A 20,996-nucleotide genomic window follows, 5' to 3' on the forward strand; every position below is an offset into this window, starting at 1 on the left:
TGTAGCACAATTTATGATAAATGGTTCAAACAGAGGAACGTAAGTGCTTCCCGGGAAATCAAAGCGCCTAGCCTTCAGAATTGGCAACGGAGCCCTGGGCAGCCCCAGATTTGTTGTCATGTGCTCCTGGGTGAGTAGAAATAAAACGGTGGAAGAGATTTTAAATGTATCTGCAGGATTTGGGGCTGAATTACAATTTGTACTATTCCTAAGATTTGACTAAGCTCATTTTCCCCTCCAAATCTCTAGAGATGGCCATGCCATAGCCACTTTTAATGTCTTCTGACCTTTCAACCAGGAAATTATTTCTAATTGTAATTCGAGTCCATTCAGCTCTAGGTTCAGCCTCAGCAGAAGCTAAGGTCACATGAAGCCTTGCTGACTTTGTCTCTCTCTGACCCCCACCTCACTGGCCCTGACCCATCTTCAGGTTAGTTCTGGGGTACCTGCTCATCCCCAGGAGGAATCCTGTATCTCGGCAGGTGCTACACCAAAGCAAGAGGACCACATTAAGGGCAGGTAAGTCAGAGGCTTCTTGGTTTCTTCCTCCGGGCAGGAGGCTCTCAGCAGGCCGGGGTTTCCAAGGGGGTCATTGCTCAGCTGGGGACAGAAGACTCGGGACCACCAACTCTCCCACCAAAGCAAGGCTTGCGGTGCCCCACATCGACTCAGGGACCCTCCAGACCCACATGGGACATCTCCTGAGAGACACAGAATGAAGGGGACAGGGGACAGACAGAGCCCAAAGACTGTCTGGTGCAGACATGCCTTTCCCTCTCTCCCCAGGGCAAGTGGCTCTACGGCCGTTTTACAGGAATGATCTCTGACATCTGCGTGCAGTCGCCAAGAATTTACCCTACTCATCTTTTCCCGTAAAAGAGAAAAATAGAAGTATTAGAATAGAAGTGTGTGCGTGCAGGTGTGTGTAGGTTCAGGGAAAGGTGGGTACATGACTCAATCTGCATGGATTTCGTTTGAATACTGCCCTTCACCTTGTGTATAGAAATAATGGGCAAATTCAGATAAATTGGCGATATTTTTTCCTCAATAAATAAGAGAATGTTCGTAATATTTAGAATTTTTGTGCCTGGGGAAAATCGAGGCTCAGTAGATCTTACTGAGCCAAGGGACATTACAAAATAAAATAAATAAGTAAAAGCAACTCCTTCTTCCTGTTCTCCTGCAGCGAGGAGTATGTCGCACTCCAGCCGCGTATGTGTGGGGTTCAGAATGGGTGTTTGCCGGCACGAGTCTGGGCCCGGTGCCACCCTTGGTAACATTTATAAACTTTGGAGATTCTCGTTTCACTCACCGAGTTTCCGTTTCCTCGAATTTTGCAGAAAACTGTGGGCATTTTTATTGTCACGGGGAACCCGCTCTAGTTCCCCGTTAGCGGTATTGAGAACAAAGGACTACTGACATCCACATTTTCTTCAAACTACCACATGGACAAAGATCTGCCGGTGCATCTGGAAAAATCAGATTAGCAGCCTGGATACACTACTTCCTCCCGGAGATTCCACTGTGCTCAAAGAATGGAGGGTCATTTTAGTTTTGCACAGACCAAAAGAAACGTTTCAAGGTCACGGCAGGTGCCTTGTCAGGCAACCCCCCGTGAGGAGGTTAATGGTATAAAAATTTGAAGAGAGGACTTAAAGAGAACCTTTAGGTTTGGGGTGTGTTTCAGAGAGAGGAAGGGTGGGAAGGTGGTAAAGAGGACTGGGTTTGAAGGATAGACATTATTATTTGAGTTTTCTTTTCTTTGAAGTTTGAGTTTTGAACATGGGTGTGGATGGACTTATAGACTTACTCTGAATACATTTAAAAAATAAGAATTGTTGGGGTGCCTGGGTGGCTCATTCGGTTAAGCATTGGACTCTTACTTCCGCTCAGGTCATGATCTCGCGGTCCGTGAGATCGAGCCCCACGTCGGGCTCTGTGCTGGCAGCTTGGAGCCTGCTTGGGATTCTGTCTCTCCCTCTCTCTCTCTGCCTCTCCTCTGCTTGTGCGTGTGCTCTCTCGCAAATAAATAAATAAACATTTTTTTAAAGAATAAGAATTATTTAAGAAGTGGAAACAAAAGTAAGACCTCGTGGTAATCATTCAATTCATAAGAAGATCCAGAAAGTTCAAATAATGTACCGTGCCCTTTTCCATTCTCCCTATCCAACTTCAAATTCATGTCAGCAAACAGCCGAGATCGAATCACAGAAGGGTCGGGGTTCATCGAAGGGTGGTTTTGTATCTGTGAACCAGCACCCCCTGCCCCCACCATATGAACTTCCCAGAAGTAAGTTGCAGGAAGCTGCCTCCATCTGGCTGACCGAGTTTCCATTTTGCCGTCTGCAGAAAGGTGCCCACTTTTCCTAGGGATGACATTATATGCTTATAAATTCCCACTAATCAACAAAGTCAGTTGGAGGTTTATATTTCCCCACTGCAGGGTAGAAGCTTCATGCCGAAGACAAAATTTAAAAGACCGTTTTGATGTCTTATTACTTCCACTCTTTTTCAAAAATAACAATTGCCCAGAAATGTGCTGGTTTCCCACTGTTCGCTTTCAGCCTCATTCGCACAGCACACTGCATTGAAAATTCAGGTTCGATAAAGATGGCTTCACAGCATTGTCCTGTCTCATATTTTAACAAGGATAAAATATGAAGTTTGAGCTGGGAGCAATATTACAATTTTGATATCAGCTACTCTGCACATGTGGTTTTACCTCCCACATCCTTCCTTTCCTCCAGAGGAAGTTTTCTTAAAGATCTTTCAGCAGGCAGATTTATTACTTGTCACGATTGGGGGATTATCTGTTGGACAGTCTTGCTATTTTTTCTGATACCAGCAACTAAAAAGAGCGGATCGTTTGGCTTTAAGGGACATATACAGCATTGTAATCACTTCCATACGGGGGACACTGTCCACGGTCACACAAACGTAATTCCTGTCACTAATTGAAAGACTCTCTTTCCATGGAGCTGATGTAGAAATATCAGATGGTTGACCATCTTTTGAGGCTGTTTTTCACCAGATGCTTTGTGGATGGGAGGGGATTCGTGGGGTTCTCTAGTCCAATAAACCGTTATCTCAGAAGTATTTCTGAAGGGACATCACAGGAACGTGCGTCATGTTTTCATTTTCACACAGAGGCCATTCTGAAAAGTGATTTTTTTTTTTAATTTCACAGAGAGAATGAGCAGGAGAGAGAGTGAGACCCCCAAGCAGGCTCCACACCCAGCATGGGCCCAATGTGGGCTTCGATCCCATGATCTTGGGATCATGACCTGAGCTAAAATCAAGAGTCAGACGTTCATCTGACTGAGCCACCTAGGCGCCCCTGAAAAGTGAATTCTTGTCTATTGCCAGAGACACTTTGACACCCTTATCATCATTTTTCAATGACTTACTTCTCCCTCCCTCCTTATCTCCTTTTCCCTTCTCATTTTCTCCATTCTTTTCTTTTATTCGGTTCCTTTCCAATTCTTTCCCTCCATTTTTTCATTTAAACCTATTTCCAATCCTTCTCATATTTTCCATTCTTTTTTCTAGCCTCCATCAAAGACTTAACCTGCCAACAAGAACTTGCATTGGGTTTGAAATAATGGACGATTGTGTGCATTTTAATAATCATCTTTATTTCTTTTTTTAATTAAAAAAATTTTTGTGTTAGAGAGAGAGTGCATGTGTAAGCAGGGGAGCGGGGCAGAGGGAGAGAGAATCTTTTTAAAAAAATTTTTTTAACGTTTATTTATTTATTTATTATTATTTTTTCAATATATGAAGTTTATTGTCAAATTGGTTTCCATACTAACGTTTATTTATTTTTGAGAAGAGAGAGACAGAGCATGAGCGGGGGAAGAGAGAGAAAGAGGGAGACACAGAATTTGAAATAGGCTCCAGGCTCTGAGCTGTCAGCACAGAGCCCAATGCTGGGCTCGAACTCATGGACCGCGAGATCATGACCTGAGCTGAAGTCGGAAGCTTAACTGACTGAGCCACCCAGGCGCCCCAAGAGAGATAGAACCTTAAGTAGGCTCCAGCCTCAACCTGACAGAGGGCTTGATCCCACGACCCTGGGATCATGACCAGAGTCGAAATCAAAAGTCAGATACTCAACTGACTGAGCAACCCAGGTACCCATAATCATCTTTATTTCTATTGGAGGGATTTGCATTGTAATGGTTCTTCACTTGTTATTTCTGGCTATGAAACAATTCTGGCAAGATCCTAGTTAAAACCCTAAGGATAGCAAAAGCAAAAGTTCATTAAGCACACGATATTTACACATTTAAGAAAAACAAGACTTACCCATCAGGAAAACAAGCTTTTTAAAAACCCTATACAAACCAGAAATGGGCCAATTACTTTGTATTCTCATGTTTCATTCATGCAAAGTTCTCGAAGTTCACAACATTTTATAGCATTATGATCGGAAAAACCTTCAGTAAATTCAACCGTGCAAAATTCTTTACAATTTAGTATGTTAGCTGTATTATATTTCCCCTAAAATAGTGCACGTTTTGGGGGTTTTGCTGTGTTAGTCTGCTGCTTTGCGATCTCATCCCTAAAGTAACAAATAGTGAGATCGTGATCCAGAAAAACCAAATGGCTGCAGATAAACTTACCGTCACTTACCGCCCAAGGAAAAAGCATCTGAGATATCTTAATCTCAGGTTTCAATGCAGCAAATATTTATTGAGAATCTATTGTGGGTCCAGTGTGCGTGAGGCCCAAGAATACATCGGTGAACTGCATTCCCTCTTAACTGCCAGTAAGTACTCCAGAATGCGACCAGATTTGGAGAGTCTTTAAAGAGGAGATTAAATGAAAATGATGGCCCTAATGCACCCCGATGTCCTTCTAAGAAGAGGAGATTAAGACACAGACACACACAGAGGGACGACCATGTAAACACATAGGGAGAAGATGGCCATTGACAAGCCAAGGAGAGAAGCCTCCAGAGATATTAACCCTGCCGACTTACTCTCAGACTTCTGGCCTCCAGAACTGTGAGGGAATAAATCTCCATTGCTTAAGCCACCCGGTCTGTGGCATTCTGTTACGGTGGCACGTGGGATCTAGAACCAGAGGTTAAGAGATGATACGGGGTGATGATGAGTAGTTTGCTCTGGGGTTGAAGTTTTCCATGGTTTTCCTGATCATGAGCGCTTTGAGACATTGGAGGTAGATGTCAAGTGCAATTATAGATTTCTATTTCTAGAAATTTGGAAGTAAATGTATAATCAGTAACAGGCTGGCAGCAGTTGCACACGCAGGGTCTTGTGGGATTTCTGGCTTCTCCATGAGGTCAGTGGTAGTTTAGATTTGGCAGACTCTGCTACCTTTTCTAATCTGGACGATCCCTTTTTCGCTCTGAATGGCCCATCAAGCAATCAAATCCCACCCTTTGGTCTACACAGCCTGTTGAGGATGGCATGAATGTGTCAGGGCTAACCAGAATCCTGTGTCTCTGCCTGGGGAGATCCAGTGGGTTTTCTGGCCAGCATGCGTCCTGGAGTCTGGGTCAAAGAGAAGAGCATCTCTTGCCTCAAACTGCCATGTCAGGAACAGCAGAAAACTACCAAATCATATCCATCAGGCAGTGTCGAGGGTCATAGCCAGAGACCTTCAGAGCAAGGTGTGTATGGGAATGGGATATGTATTCAATCAAGGGGCTCGGACTCAGTAGGATGAGACAACACAGCAGTAGACCTGAGTGAAGGAATGGAAGGTGGTTTGGAAAAATCTCTGAGGCTAGATGACGAGTCTTTTCCATGTTCTGGTTGCACGCTGTGGGCACGTTGTTTCCAAGAGTCAGCCGCTTAACTGACGGAGCCACCCAGGCGCCTCTGTAATTTGCTTTTTACACTCAACTTCGTCTTTTGGGGTTATCCATGCTTACATCTTTAGCCCTTGTTTATTCATTTTTATGGCTAAATAGGATTCTGTTGTTTGCCTATAAGATGCGATATCTACGGAAGATGGCCACTTAGTTTGTTTCTAGCATTTTTCTATTAGAAGCAATGCTGCAATAAGCAGTTTTGTGCGTGTCTCCTTGCACAGATGTGCAGACATTTACCGTACCCATATATGTAGAAGTGGGACAGCTGGCTTATTTTCTATTACGAGCATGTTTGTGTGTATGTATTATATATCATAACATGTAATATTATATATGTAATATATATTGTCTTTGTTTTCTTCCCTCCCCTATTCTTTTATCGTGTAACATAAGATATATTAACTTTATATATCACAGTATTTAAGTTACGGGAGAAGTATTAAGGAAAAAGCAAACACCACGCAAAGACTTTGTTTCCCCTTCTGGGAACAGGGTTAGTGTATTCCAGTTGTGTATAGAGTGGTGTCACGTGGGGTGGAATTATGACTTTGTGCCACAGGGTGCTCGGATGTTTGGTGATACGTTATTCTGGGTATATCTGTGAGGATGTTTCTGGATGAGATTAACATTTAAATTACTAGACAGAGTGAAGCAGTTTGTCCTCTTCAGTGTGGGTGGATCTCACCCAATCAATCCACTGAAGGCCTTGCGAGAACAAAAGGCTGGCTAAGGTAGAAATCTCTCTGCATCCTCAAGCTGAGATATGGATCGTCTACCTTCTGATGGAAACTTACACCATCAGTTTTCCTGATTTGAAGGCCTTCAGACTTGAACTGGAACTTTACCATTGCTCTCCTGGGTCCCCACCTTGTCAACTGCTGATCTGGGCCTCTCAGCCTCCATAATCACATGAGCCAATTCTTTATGATAAGTCTCTGTCTCTCTCCCTCTCTCTCCCTCTCCCTCTCTCCCTTTCTCTCTCTCTCCTTCTCCCTCTCTCCATATATATATATATATATATATATCCTATTGGTTCTGTTTCTCTGGAGAACCCAGAATAACACACTAGATATATGCACTAGAGTAATGCCAAATTACTCTCCAAAGGAGCATCGTACCAATTTATTGGTCTATGTGCATGAGAATTCTTATTTTTCTACATCCTCATTGGCATTCAGGCTCCCTCCTCTGGGAAGTATTTGTTTTATACTTTTTAAAAAAAAATAGTTTGTTCATTTCTTATTATGCATACAAATTTATACATGAATCTTAAACTCATTTTATATGTCTTAAATACTTACGTACTTTATATAGCTTGAATTTTATGTATGTGTGTGTGTGTGTATATATATATATATCTTAAGTTATATATGTGTGTATATATATACCTACATGTATATGTCTTAACTACTAATTCTTTGCGATATCTCCTAACACTTTTATTTATTTATTTACTTATTTATTTATTTATTTATTTATTTATTTTAGAGAGAGAGAGAGAGAAAGAGAGCTGCGAGATGGGCAGAGGGAGAGGGAGAGAGACAGTCCCAAGCAGGTTCCACACCCAGCATGGGGCCTGGTGCAGGGGCTCCATCTGACGACCCTGAGATCGTGGCTTGAGCTGAAATCAAGAGTTGGACGCCTAACCGACTGAGCCACCCAGGTGCTCCTTGGCTTCCATTTTTATTTTAATGATGAAAGTGTTTAATATTCATAAATTTAAACTCTTTAAGGTGATCAAATATCTATCTCATTTTTTTAAAAATTTGTTTTAAGACACACTTCCTTACTCAGAAGTGACAAAAATGTTCCTTTATGTTTTCTTCAACATGTTAAAGTTATATATTTTATACTTAGTCTTTAAGATCTGAGATAAGAACTCTAAATTCATTTTAGCCTGCATCGTATTGGTCACAGCACCTTTTTTGAAAAAATTATTCTTTGCCTAAAAGTTGCAGTGTTACCTTTCTCTTACGTCAGTTTCAGTGTATGTATAGCTCAATTTCTGGGCTCCCCACTGTGTGACTTAGGACTATTTGTATCTAACCATGTTACTGGATTCTCATATTAACTCCCATAAATTGTCTCCTGTTTCTTTAGATTACATATGCAGACATTGCACCTGAAAATAAGGACAGTATTTTTCTCTTTATATCTAATTCTTACCTCCTATTTCACTTCGTTTTCTTTTTAATTTTCTTAATATTTTATTTATTTTTGAGAGCAAGAGAGACAGAGCATGAGTAGGGAAGGGCAGAGAGAGAGGGAGACACAGAATCTGAAACAGGCTCCAGGCTCTGAGCTGTCAGCACAGAGCCCGATGCTGGGCTTGAACTCACAGACGGCAAGATCACGACCTGAGCCAAAGCCGGATACTTAACCGACTGAGCCACCCAGGCGCCCCTCACTTCCTTTTCTACTTGTAGCAGTCAGATCTCCAAAGATAAGTTAGAAGTGGTGAGAAAGGGGTGAAGTCCAAATGTTCCCCGTGAAGTTTTTCTGGGCTTTTGATAGACATCACTTACCAGGCTAAGTCAGCTCTCTTCTCCTTTTAGTTTGCAGACTCTTCAAGGTACTCCCCACAGAGTCACTGTCAATGGCACCCTGAGGGATGGGAGGGGAGGCATAAAATTCCCAGACACTTCCAGGTCTCTGAAGGGCAAGGCTGCCGGGTGCCAACAGGACCCTCCGAAGGGATGGATGTTACTGGTGACAGCAATACAGGCAGGAGCAGGGGGTTGGAGGCACGCAGCTGTGAAAAGGATCCGAGGGCATCTCGGCAGAGAGAACACCCAGAGTGTCTGTGCCAACCCCACACGATGTGTAATCTACCCTCTAGTTGTGATGGCTTTTCCTCAAGCTCTCTGAGTTTCCTAACGGATAAGTAGGGCATAAGGAACCTACTATAAGGATTAGTCTACTTTATCTGTGAACCAGTGAGACAAGAGACCTGAATGACCAACTTGAGCATCCACTGTGGGGTAGAGAGCGTTTTTTTTTCAAGAGCACTCATTGAAAATCCCACATGAGGTGGGCAGGGGGTGGATTTGACCCTGAGGACACCTATGTCAGTGGGCTCCAGACCACCAGAGGGCAAAGGACGGGGGCTGTGCATAGGAAAGGGGGGAATTACTTGATATTTTTCTACTAATAAGGAACTGAATAACAAAGGTGTTTAAAGCAGCTTTGGTTCACAGTTGACAAAGCCTGGAGGTTCTGAAAGGGACAAAGATGTCCCTCAGTAGGTGCATGGATAAATAAACTGCGGTACAGCCACGCAATGGAATATTATTCAGGGTTGAAACGAAATGAGCTATCAAGCCGTGAAAAGACAAGGAGGAAACTTAAATGCCTATGACTAAGGCAAAGAAACCAGTCTGAAAACGCCCCACACTGTAGGATTCCAACTACATGACACTGGGAAAAAGACTATGGAGACGGTAAGAAGATCAGTGGTTGCCACGGGTTTGGGGGGAGGGAGGGATGAACAGACAGGACACAGAGGATGTTTAGGGCAGTGGAACCGTTTTGTAGGAGGGACCACAGTGGTGGATACACACCCTTATTCATTTGTCAAAACCCTTAGAAGACACCACTGAGAGTGAAACCTAATGTAAAATCTGGACTTTGGATGAGAAAGATGTGTCAGTGTAGGTTCATCCATTGAAGGTGTAGGTTCATCCAGTGTAGGTTCATCCTCTGTCAGTGTAGGTTCATCCATTGTAAGAAATGTACCCTCTGGTGGGGGTGTTAATAGTGGGGGAGGCTGTGCAAGTGTGGGGGCAGGGGGTATAGGGTAACTGTGTGCTTTCTGCTGAATTTTGCTATGAACCTAAAACTGCCCTAAAAAACCCCTCTGTTATACACACATACACATATATAGACACACACATGCACACATACCTACACACACATACACACATAAATGACACTGAATGGAGGAGAAAAGGAGACATAGAAAGAGCAGCTTGCAAGATGGATGGGGTTGGAGACAGGGTGAGTGGGGGTGAATCTGTGCAGTGATGGGTGGCCCAGGGCACAGGGAAATTTTCCCTCTGAAGTGTTGGTGCTGAGGCCAACTTCCCTGTTCCCCAAACCTCAGCTACTCTAGTCAACATCTGGCTTCCCTGGGTGTGTCAGAGAGAAGGCTGGCTGGTAGAAACTGAGCAGGAGCTTGCGGTCCGGATCTGAGTTGAAAAGGTGCCTCGCGGAGGCCGTGTGCTAGGCAACAGAGTCTAATGTAGCCACGAGAGCAAAGCCTCTGGGGAACGTGAGGCATGTCTGATGAGGGCTTGAGGGTTTCAAGCCACTGTTACCAGCATCTCAAGGGGCATTGAGGTCCCCCATTGATTTCTATGTTTTAGACCTAAGAACACATTGAAAACCAGGTTTGCAAAAATCCCCATCAGCGTGAGGAACTTTGCGATGTGGCAGTGATCTTGTACCCCAAAAGGATGACTACTACAAGGGAATCAATCCACCCTCACGGATTCCTCCAAACTTCAAGGAAACGAGGTCAAGAGGGGCCCCAGTAAATTCAGCCCTTAGCAGAAATGTCTACAGCTTTCCTTGAGGTGGCCGGTTAGGCGGCCTGGCAGCGTTCTCTGGGTATCGTCCTTTCCAGAATCTGCGCCACCACACCTGGAAAAGAACAAAAAAAGCCATCGACAGAGTATCTCACTTCTGGAACCCAGCCTCTTTTCTTCAGAGGTTGCAATTATATATTTCATATTTGGCCTTGACTATGTCTAGAATTGCATGGTGTGAGTTAGGGATTCTAAATTTATTTTGGTCCATAGGGATAATCAATCGTCACAGCACCTTTACCGAAAAGTTCATTCTTCACCTATTAATTATAATGCTATCTTTATCCTACATCATGTTTCAACGTATATTTAGATCAGTTACTAGGTCCCCTACTGTGTGACATTAGACGATACACTGAACCACGCCTCCTTCTATGTCCCCTCAATAAAGCTCGTTAGGGGATGCCTGGCAGGTGAGAGAAGATTACTAAGAGGTGGGCAGAAAAGATTTTGGAAAGAGCATGGATCCTTGTCCCCACATGCCCTACCTTGTGACCTTGAACAAGTTTGGCAGCTTCCCCCGTTCCGTGCAAACTAAAGAATGGACTGGCCCAGGAGGAGGTATTTCCATAATCAAGAGGCATCAGATATCAGTTGTTCTAGTTAACCCAGTACTGTTTGGGCAGGGGACAGTTCTAAAGAGGACATAGTCTTCCTGCCCGGGACCTTGTAGTGAAGGCTTCGCTCCAGGAGAGGGTCCACGCCTTGGTCAGAGTGCTGCTACAAATGCCAAGTGCATCATACAGATGGTGGGCACGCACGTGTTTACGTCCTATGACTTGGGATTTGTCTCATTTCACCAGTCCCTTCACTTGATATTTTGCCATGACACATCCACAATTATTCCAAACGGAGCTGTGACTAAAGCAGGACCCGGAGGAAAGGCAGCTGTCAGAGCATGGAGCTGCGGAGGCGGGGGATGGGTGGGAGCAGGCTTTTGATCTGTCTTGGAAAGCAGAGGCCAACTGAATTCTTTCAGTGAGCTGGAAAATTCAAAGAGCTCTTTTCTAAATTACCAGGATGTAACAAGAGCATTTTCCATAGTAAGTCTAGGAAGTTGGGAGAAGGAGCTTTCTTCTTAGTTATTATGTTCATCTGTGTGTGTAGAATAGGCTTCGTAAAATGGACCTAAGACCGGATGAAAAATGCCTACCCTTCTACGTTCCTTCTGGAACCTGGAAACCAGTGAGGCAGGGAAGATCAAATGCACGAAACATTATCAAACGATGTGGCATGGTATCTAGGTTCTAATTTACCAGATTATTCACCATGAGCTCTGCAAGGGCACTCTGTTATTACCAGCTCCCAACACCGTCTTCATCCCGGCCCGTGTTGGCCGTGTGCCACGCATGGTGCGTGTGCTTTTGAAACAATCAGAAAAAGCACATGACATACTTCTGGAAGCAAGAAGGTAATCGTGCCCTGCTACCAGCAGATGTATACGTGTGAAATAGGTAAATAGGCAGTGGTTGAAGACAGAGCATTCAATTTGGACAGGGGAAGCAAAGACAGCGGGCCCAGAAGGCCCGTGCTCTTATTGCAACTGAAAGAGCCTACATGTTTCGTGAAAGGCATTTTAAGACAAGCGGTGGCAAGCAAGACAAGTGTGCTTAAGACAAGCACAACTGTTGTAGCTTCACTTCATTTCAGTTAACTTCTTAAATAATCATAAAAGGCGAGCCAACATTTACCGAGCACTCTTTCTGTGAGTCCTTCACCTCTGTGGGGACTCCCTGGCTAGTTTGACAAATGTAGGTAGGTGGGGTAGCTTTTCCCCAAGGTTAAATATCAAGGCAGAAGAGGGTTGGCATAAATTTCTGTCTTTTGGGTACAAGACACCAGAAATGTTTATTTATTTATTGAGAGAGAGAGAGAGAGAGAGAGAGAGAGAGAAAGCATGTGCATGAGTAAGGGGAGGGGCAGAGAGAGAGGAAGAGAGAGAATCTCAAGCAGGCACTGTGCTGTCAGCCCAGAGCCCGACTCGGGGCTCAATCTCATGAACTATGAGATCATGACTTGAGCCGAAATAGAGAGTCGGACGCTTAACCAGCTCAGCCTTCCAGGCACCTCAGAGGCTATATTTTAAAGGAATGAAGATTTACCAATCTTCACCATAATCTTTTATATGAATAAAAGCCCATGAGAAGGAGAACATTCTTCTTGAGAATGGTTTCAGATCAGCTGTCTTGATGGAGGAAGGATTGGGACACCCAGGTCCCCTGAGTCACTGCTTGACAAGGACAGAAGTGCTTGAGAAACTCAGTTGTGGGTCGGTGTCTTCAAGTGTTCTTTTGTTTTCTAGACCTGAACCCATAAGGAAGTTGTCACTGGAAATATTTCAGTGTCATTCCCATATCTCCAACAGCAGGTGTTAACCGATGTCTGGGAGTAGTTCCTAAGGTTAGGTCCATTCTGTTCCCTTTTGATGTTTTGGTGGAATCCAAATTCCAACGAAGCAGCCTCTGTCTGAAGTTAAGATGGTTCACTGATTCCAGAAGAAAATTTTTTCCATGTAGTCCTCTAGAATACGGCTCTTCATTTAGCCAGGCGAGTATCAGCAATCTTTCTTTCTTGGAGGAAGCATACAGGAGTCAAAATTAATTGGGGTCCCCTACTTTGTAAGTTGAAAATTTATCTGACTTCCACCTGTCCCCCTGACCCCCACCAAACCTTGTTCAACAACAAAGAAGAAAACCAAGCCTCAGAGAGATGGACAGATTTGCCCAGAGTTACATGGATAATGGCACATTCCCGGATAAAGCCTGGGTGACATGACCTCTAGATATCCTGGGCATCAAAAAGTGTGTGTGCCACCTACCAGCACTCAAGTCCCCAGAATGCAAATAAAATGCAATGTGAAACCAGAAAACAAGCATGAAGAAGTGAGACAAAATTCTTATTTTTTTCCCTGTGACAACTGATTCTTTTTTGTTGTTGTTGTTGTTTTGAGATTTCAACTATCAAACTTGTAACATTCTTTGATTTTGCTTTGCAAATGCATTTAGCTAACACGGGAACTGCTGGGCACCAACTAAAATCCAAATCTTTTGTCTCCTAGTCTATGACTTTTCCTACTGCAATCCACTGTCTTCTCGCCCTCCGCAGCTGGCACACCCTTCACTATTCCTGGTCACGGTGCTGGTGCTGACGGCAAGGGTTATCCCACTGTATTTCTGGCAAAGGTGGCTAGGCTGCCTTTCCCTCCAAAACTGCAGTACAGAAAAGCAGGCTTCCTCCAGGCAGTCCTCCCAGATTTCAGGGGACTGTCCCTTTAAAAAAATGTTTAAGTTTATTTATTTATTTTGAGAGAGAGCACACAGGAGCAGAAGAGAGAGAGAGAGAGAGAGAGAGAGAGAGAGAGAGAATTCCAGTCAGGCTCCACACTGTGACAGTGCAGAGCCTGATGTGGGGTTTGAACTCACAAACCACAAGATCATGACGTGAGCTGAAATCGAGAGTCAGTCACTTAACTGACCGAGCTACTCAGGCACCCCTAAATGTTTTGAAAATTCAACACCACTTTTCTCTCCTGCCAAAGCCAACTAGACATGGGGACAGTTTGACCAGGGGCAGGTGCTAGGACCCTCCGGGTCTGCAAGAGAGGCTGGGCCACAGTCTGTGGGGGCCGAGAAAAGATGATCCACCCAAACCCTCAATGTTGTTAAGCAACTGCAGAAAGCAGGCAAAAGGAAGCTTGAAGTCCAGACTTCTGAGAGGATGTCACCCTTTGAAGATCCTTTCAAGTACAAAGTACAGGGGCTCAAATGATTCTGACACAGGCGAAGAAATAACTATCTACAAACACCCACATCAGGCAGAGCCGTGCACATGAGGCGTCCAGCAGAGTGAGTATTTCAAGGCTTAAGGTCTTCTATCCCCCACCTCCAACCTCAAAGCACTGAACCATGAAAATCCAAATAAATAAAGCCACTGTAGCTTGTGTGCGACTTCCAGAATACTCTTGTCACTAGGTCACGCAAGAAAACCCTATGCCAGCCCCGCAAATGTGGTCTAACGAAGTCATTGCTGACTGTTTGTCACTAGAGAACCCAGTGAAGGTTTTGATTCCTTCTCCGCCCTTTACCTGGAGGGCTGGTGGGGCATGGGACACCAAGTGCTGGGATCTGCAGTGCTTTCCAGGCCATTAGTGATAGCCGTTGAGTCTGACAGTTACACACAAGGCTCAAAGTTGGGCAGGTCACTAACCTGGATGACCTTGGGCAAGATGCATAACTTTTCTTAAACTCGGTTTCCTCATGTGGGATATGGGGACAATAAGCGTGCCCACCTCGCAGGGTGGAGGTCAGAAGGGAATCTAAGGCAGGAGGGCACACACATGAGACCTCGAATGCTTCCTGCTTAAATGTTGGCTGCTATTCTCTGCCTTCTTCCCTCCAACTCAAAGGATATTGATTCAGTCAGTGTCAACACAATGACCTAACAACATATCGATCCCGTCAAGTCAGTAAAAACAATCAGTCAGGCTGGTTGCTTGACATTTCGTGGATGAAAATTGACCTTGTCCCGCTCACATTTCGAGTTATGACGTCATCTAGCCACGTTTTTCACATCTATGGTTTTGGCTGACATCAGATGGAATAATTCATCTGACGGCACTTTGTGGGTGGTCCGGGAGGTTGGACAGGGGAGCGCGCAGGTGCAGTGCCTAGAGAGGACCCACGGAAGAAGCGGTCCAGCTGAGCCGGTGTGTTTGGTGAGACCCCCCCATCCCCACCCAATTCTACATGCATCTTCCCAGACTGCAGGGTCAAGGCCTCAGAGGCCAGGCTACTAATGAAGTCAGAGTGTATTTTCCTTGTAAATAGAGCGTCGAATGCTTGGTTTCTGCTGCAGATGGCCAGACTGCACTACTTTCAGACAAATCTCTGTGCAGCACGTGAAAATGGGGGAAGAACGGGAGGAAATCTGTGATTTTAATAAAGCGTTGGTACACCAAAACCCCCTCTCAGGGAGGTTTAGGAGAGCTATGCCCTAGGCCGGTCACCAGAGGGCAAGATGCAAAGGAGGGCAAGATACAAAAGGTCTGAATCCTTACATACTTAGGAAGAACTTTGGGATGAGAATGGATTATATGATGAGAAATAATTTTCCGGGTTCAGAATTTCATGAGGGTTCATGCAAAATGTTAACCCAGTGGGCTGGGCTTGAGCATCATACATATGCTGACTTAGAATCTGGCTTGGTCATTTGCAGCTCTGTGGCTTTGAGCAAAGGAATTATTCGCTGAAGCTTAGTTTCCATATCTATTAAGTGAGATCGTGGTACCTGCCTGAAGGAATTATTGTCAAGTTTCCAAATGAGTTGAGGCTACCTCAGACCTCTCTCCAATATAGTTACAGCTTTATCTGTATAGAGGGACACGAAAAGGATGCTCATAATATAGAAACTGAAAGAAAAGCAGGTTGCAAAAGAATGTGACCTCTTTGCTCCGACCACTAGGCTCAAGACCTTTACGTACAATGGACCACATATTACAGTAGTGTTCCATTGTTGTCCCCCTCACGTTGTTATCCCCGCATTTTACAGATGAGAAAACTCAGAACAGTCAAGATTAAGTAATAACCCCCAACTCTGTCACTGTACAGAGTGACAAAGTGGAGCTCTGTACCACGGTCCCTCTGATTCTCAGCCCTTGCCTTCTGTGCCTTTCCACGAGCCCTGAGGTGAAGATGGGGAACAGAAGATGGTAAGTGAGACTGCAGATGAAAGTCTACAGAAACAAGAAGACAGGACCGCCTGAAAGTAGGAGTTCTAAGAAAACGTAAGGCTTTTCTCTCTTACATTTCTGTTGCAGCCATTGTCCACGGAGAAGCCGATGGATGGCTGTGCACATGGAGTGATGGAGTTCTCTCAAGTCAAGAGGATATTTTTCTTCCCATCTTCCCTTTGAGCAGATTATACCAACAGGTGACCAAACCAAGGGCCTAACCAAAGTCAGCCCTCGGTTCTTTCCTACTTCTCTTTGTCTACCCTCTGTCAGGCCCTTGCAATTTTTGTCAGTCTGTCTCTGTGACTTGAATCAGCTCCTTTCCAGACTCCGCTTGCAAATCCCAGGGCACCTGTCACATGGTCATGGAGTGCTAAAGAGTGCATGTAAATAACACACTGGAATCTGCAGCAGTTTTTGATCCCTCCAAAGTCTCTAGAAAGAAAAAATTCCTTTTGACCATGTACATCTGGACCCCACATGGGCCGAAGGAATGATGCCCATAGTTCAGACCTATCCGGTGTGAAATGCAACTAAAGAAATAATGTAGCCCCAAGACTGAACTGGACTCAGTCCTTAGCTTGCCCCAGCTTAGCTTGAGTAGGGGGACTTGGCCCACAGCAGTGATTGTTCCCCTTGGAGGTGGGGGTCAGTGCCACACCCTCCCCCTCCTAAGGGGAGAACGCCAATACTCTTCAGCATCGCCATCCAACTGTCCCTCTCACAACGGCACCTCTGGCGGTGGCTCAGTGTGGTCACCCGTATGCAGCGACGCTGACTGCGGTCCGCTACAATCACCAGAGGAATCTGGTGCTGGCGAGAGATCCTAGAGGGGTGGAACAGGAGGAGTGGAGTGGAAAGCGGGGCATCTGGGAACCCTGCTCTTTTACCTCATGGCCATCCGAGCAGTTTTCAACCCCAGGTCCTAGCTGAGAATCACCCTGGCCTGCTGCAGAAAGCTGTGGATAAAGAGCCTGAGACCCAGCAGGGGGGTGAGAAAGGAAAGACACTTTAACAACGCCACGCCAGGCTGTGTCTGTGTCTACGCAACGGGGAATATGCGGGGTCACCTAATGATTTGGGCAGTGGGGCTTCAGAAGGGGCTGAAATTCTGCCCCACGCCTTTCACTGACTCCGTACAAGAAAGTTCACCCAAGGGAAATGTTTCAGATTGGGTCAGTTGTCAATAAAGAGATGGGGGCGCCTCGGTGGCTCAGTCAGTGGAGCGTCCAGCTTCAGTTCGGGTCACGAGCTCACAGTCCGTGGGTTGGAGCCCTGTGTTGGGCTCTGTGCTGACAGCTCGGAGCCTGGAGCCTGCTTCGGATTTTGTGTCTCCCTGTCTTGTACCTCCCCTGCTTGTTCTATCTCTGTCTCAAAAATAAATAAAAAAACATGAAAAATAAAAAAAAGAAAAAAGGAGAGATAAAGATGATCAGATAAATGAGCTGTGCTGCGAGGAGGTCAGACCAGGATGGGTGATCATCCGGGAGTGCTTACAGGCTCATTTGCTTTCCTTTCATGTTTGGGGGGTTGGGGGAGGGGGGAGGCGTTTAGCCCAGTAGACTATACAGAAAGTGACAAGCATCACAGAGACTCTCTGAGGTGAACAGAGAAAGTGACTTCAATTTCAAGGGGGGGAAAGCTGAGAGACTGGCTCTCTTCCTGTCTTAACTCTTTGATGTAAACCTATATCCGATTAGAACTCAAACTCTTTCTTCTTCCAGGCAGGTGGGAGGGAAAGGACCTTTAATTGTTAACAAACTGAGGAGACTGACGGAGGCCCACGGTGTGTAAACCCTTGAATCTAATGATGGATATTCGCTGTCATGGGAAGATGCTTCTGCGTTTTTCCTTGGGCATTTTTGTTTTCAGGTTGAATTGGTTTCCCACTACCTTAAGAAAAGAAACCTTAAAACCACGCAGGCTCCTAGTTTGAGACATCCTCAATTGCTAATTTAACTTACAGAGTTGGAAACTAACCCAGCAAAAGCCTGGGGTTCTCTACTAATCCTAATTGTTGATAGAGAACCAGTAAGCGGCAATGAGGCAGGAAGCTGTGGATGGGCTGTGACATCCCAGGGGGATATCACCTCCTCTGCCAAATATTTAGAGCAAAAACCAGCCATCGATTGCAGTGTGATGTAACCACGTTCGAAGAGCTTTGGACAGATGGCCGAGATGTCTCTGTGTACGTCGTAACCCTCGCCCTGCCAAATATATTTATTTGCTATCAGACTAAACATATTGAGGAAAATATTCATTTTCTTCTTTCTCTCCAAGACGCTTCTTTTTTTACCCCGGTTTGTCCTGAGTTTTAGTGACAGGAACCACAATGATGAAAAGTCCTCAAAAGTAGCTTTTAAACTTACCACTACACCCTATAAGCCAACCAATATAAAGCAAGAGGGCACCAGAGCATTGTGAACCATGGCAAGATAATCTCGGAAACAGATCCTGCTCAAGCTCAAAGTCAATACAGATGGAGCTTTTAAAAATAAAGTGGTCTGGGAAGTAGAATGATCTTAGTTACCCAACTCCAAAGCAAAAGGCATGCTCGGGCCCAAATTTTAAAAATAGAGAACGGTCCAAGAATAATAACAATCTCTTGCTGGGAAAGACTTTTTGTCTTGCCTCGGTCAGAAAAAAATAGAATGTAAAGCTTTTCTCAGTCTCTCCAGCCCCACAGTGGGAGCCCTGGGTCTTTACCAGTCCATCCCTGAACCATGATTGGGTGTGAATGGTTGTGAGTAAATTATGCCAGGAGGGGACTCTGGGTAGGTGGACACCCTGATGCAGTAGAGGGTAGATCAAAGTCAAGGGCACAGGGATGGGTTAAAACCATGTGAATAGGATCCTTTCCAGAACTACTTACTTGAACAACCTGCTGTGTTTTGGCGATCCGTCTTTCCATTCCCGCCGAGGGCCATTGTCTCCTTATCCATCCATGAGGTCTGACTTATCCTACAAAACTCAGCTCAGTGAGGGCTTTCTCTGGGATTCCCTCCCTTTTTCCTGGTTGAATCAACAACCACTCTTTCCTTTGTGCATCCCGCCTCTGTGTCAGCCTCTGTCTCCTGGGGTGGAATTCATGTAGACTCATTGTCTTGCACCCTCGCCTGTGAGTTCTTTGAGTGCAGAGACCTTTTCCTTATTGTGTGTGTGTCCCACAGAATGTCAAACACAGTGAGTGTTTACTGAATTGGATTGGATTAGAATGGAGTTGAATTGAGAACTAATCCCCCTTTTCAGTGGCTTCCATAAAAGAAATGCTACAGTGGGATGTTGATGATGAAGTCGTTTACCTGAGTTGGGTCAGGGAGTGAGATGTCTTCTGGCTACGTGTAAAACCTTAAAGTAAAGTGACCTCTCTCCTTTCAACCAACTGAGACATCATATGACCATATATTCCAAACTGGCAGGTGATGGTTCAAAAGTGACTGGAAATAAGGCCCATGGACACTTCAAGGTCAAACCCTTGATAAATGTGAGATTCAATTAATAGTATGTTAAAGATTTCGTTTTTAACTTTATCCATACCTCGTAAGGAGCTTGGTGAGGAATCTCAGAGGTATTTTAAAAGTTCTAGCTAGTTGCACAAAGTACCCTTTTCGTTCCTAATGATCTTTCCTTCAATGAAATTGAAATTGGTTAAAGAGAAGATCTCATTCTATTTCATGCCTGACCTCTCTGGGGGCTGTTGGAAATGTTATGGTTTGAAAGGCTGTGGAACACGGGGACAGTTAAGCATTCAGACAATGGAGCCAGACTGACCTGGGTTCAAATCCTGGATCTGCCACAAAAAAGTAAAGAATTTAACCTTTCTGTTTCTTTCTTCATAAGATGCAAGTACATGGAATAAGTCGTTTAGCCCAGGGCCCAGCATGTAAGACTTTAATACTCGGTCATTATTGTGACTACTATCTACTATGAGATATTCCAATCCAAGCTGATGAGCTCAGGTAATTTGCTGAGCATTTTTATTCATCACCACCTCCTGAGTAAACTCTTATCCTTTTGACTCCTGATGTAATACTTGCATTCCATAAATAATGCAATTTGGACTTAGCATCTTCTTTACCGGGCCAGGGATTTTCTTCACCATCTTGAATTTGATGATGACATTTAATGGGGAGACAATGAGAGAAGACCAGTTGTTTCACAAAGGGATTGAAGAGTTACCATTTGAAAAGATTTAATTTATGCCTTGCCTCGCCATGGCATTAACTCAACAGTCAATACACGCAGCAAAGCAAGTTCAGAATGAGGTGATACCAGATGCCAAAGACACAAGAATCCTTCTACATGTCAAGGTCTCCCCACATAGGTCATTCTGCCTTGTGTTAAGCCAGTTACAATAAAGTTAGGGAATCTCTCTGCTGATAATCTGTAGCAAACATATATTTTTATACAATAAAGTCTAGAGAGAACATTCAAGAAGATGGAAACAAAAGCTAAATTCCAGAAAGACTTCCCCAGAAATGAAAAGGTGCATGGTTAGTGCAAGTGCCCGGTTTTGGGTAATTATTTTAAGAGGTAGATTATGCTTACTCTGTGCCTGACCTAGACGTGACACAATATGAGGGAAATGGGAGACGTGATATTGCCAAGTGTATTTTATATTATCTATGGTAACTTACCCATGCGATTGCCTTAATGCTTGAAAAGAATTCTACCAACAAACCAGAAGAGTGAACTGTGAAATAATTTGCTTTATTTATATGTTCAACTTTGCTCTACAAACAAACAAGCAAACAAACAAACAAACAAAAAACCAAACACAAATGAGACCAGGAGAATAAACGAATTTAAACAAGAACACAGCTTCTGATAGCTGTTTTGA

General features: G+C 44.5%; 1 long non-coding RNA gene across 1 annotated transcript; it reads left to right on the forward strand.

The window, feature by feature from the left end:
• Positions 1–6,396: 6,396 nt before the first annotated feature.
• Positions 6,397–20,742, forward strand: LOC113595828 (uncharacterized). Its single transcript, XR_003416440.2, has 3 exons — positions 6,397–7,505; positions 15,976–16,135; positions 16,244–20,742. It is a non-coding gene; the product is annotated as an uncharacterized LOC113595828 (long non-coding RNA).
• The last annotated feature ends 254 nt before the right edge of the window (positions 20,743–20,996 follow it).

Source organism: Acinonyx jubatus, chromosome D2 (genome assembly GCF_027475565.1).
Source record: "Acinonyx jubatus isolate Ajub_Pintada_27869175 chromosome D2, VMU_Ajub_asm_v1.0, whole genome shotgun sequence".
Classification (NCBI taxonomy): Eukaryota; Metazoa; Chordata; class Mammalia; order Carnivora; family Felidae; genus Acinonyx; species Acinonyx jubatus.